Source organism: Atta colombica, unplaced genomic scaffold (assembly GCF_001594045.1).
Source record: "Atta colombica isolate Treedump-2 unplaced genomic scaffold, Acol1.0 scaffold51, whole genome shotgun sequence".
Lineage (NCBI taxonomy): Eukaryota > Metazoa > Arthropoda > Insecta > Hymenoptera > Formicidae > Atta > Atta colombica.
The window spans coordinates 1,251,330-1,253,056 of record NW_017259541.1 but is presented as its reverse complement, the minus strand read 5'-3'; positions in this window follow the sequence as shown (position 1 = coordinate 1,253,056).

Genomic DNA, 1,727 nt, shown 5'->3' with positions numbered 1-1,727 from the left:
TATATATATATATATATTAGCCGATCGTAGAAAAGTTATTTAATTCTTTCGACTCTGATGCAGTAATTATGTTGTTGATAAAATTATGAAGTACTTTCAAAAAAGTTGCGAAAATTTTAATTAGATCCATTTTAAATTCTTACAGATTAAATCAAATTAAAAACATTTTATTTTTCTATTATTATTACACGATTAAAATTGCTTAAATTTAAAAAATTATTATTATTTAGTGGAATTTATTATTATGTAATAGAAATAATTATTTGAATTAAAATAATTTAAAATTTATTGAATCTTATACAAGTCTTTATTAATTGATAACAGTGTTTTGCGTTTTTTAATAATGCTAATGTATTTATTATGCATCTTATAAAAGAGACAAGATTTAAATTAAAAAGAGGCAATTTAAAAAATTATTTCTTTATTTAAATATGTATCAAAGTTGAAAGAGTTGATGCAGCCTTTATGAAAATATCAAAGTTTATCTAAGTTTATTTCGCTTGTTAATATCGGTTATTTAATATCGTATGTATTTTTTTACGCGTACAATTAAACCTACATCGATAGTTGCTCAAATTAACATTAAACGGCTGATAGAAGTGAATTGCATTTTTTTTGTGTTTTTATTTATTTTACAAAGAGACAATTTATTATCAATAAAGACGATATATTAATTGTCTTATATGTTTGCAATAAATAAGGAAAATAAGCTGCATTTGCATTTATCATATTTAGCAACAATCACATCGATTTGGAATATTGGTTATGAATTATAGACTAAACGCGTTACGTAAATGCAGTTGTCGTGATAATTATACATTTAAATAGTCAAGTCTTAATGACTAATAAATAATAATATATAAATCCTCGCTTTATTCGATATTATAGAGAAAAAAATAAGTAGATGAAACTCAACATTGAAAGCTTAATTTGATCAAACTCTAAATATATAAATATTAATTGACGCTGGAAAATTAGACAAGAAAAAAGAAAGAAAATGAAGGGAAGTATATTTAAAAGAAATTTTTTACGGAATAAGTGGCTAATTAATTAGCAGCTAACTATATCTCTTTTCTACAAAGCATACTTTAAGAGTAGAATAAATGAATAACTCTGTACAAACTCAGATTTATTTTATTGAATCAAATATTTTCTTTCCTTTAGCTGTTATTTATATGTTCTTTTTGGATTAACGTAAATTTATATAAAGAATTAGTTTATAAAAGAAGAGAAAAACATTATTTGTATATTGCGTATATAATTTGAAATTTGGATAAAAAAAAAAACTTTTAATTTGTAATAAGAATACCTTTACATTATAATGTCTCTTTTGTTGCTAATTTGTTATTAATATCTTAATTTATGTAAAAAAACTTAAACTATCGATAATATAAAGAAATATTGCATAATATATTTTATGTTGTTTTTCGTCTGGATTTTCTTTATTTTTCCCTTATACTAATTCTTTATTATTGTGCTGTAATTTTTAAAACATTGATATGAGAATCTAATTTATCTCAAAATATCATTATTTTTAACTTTATTTTTTTCACTTAACTCGACTTTCTTATACGTTCTCCTACGAGTTTTTTTTCTTAAATTAAATAAAAGTCTATTAAGAATAATTCTCGAAAAACGTTATTAAAATTACATATAACAAATTTGTAAGAGAAAGAATTTATATTAATAATTTTAATCTTTTCGAGAATTTTATATATATATATATA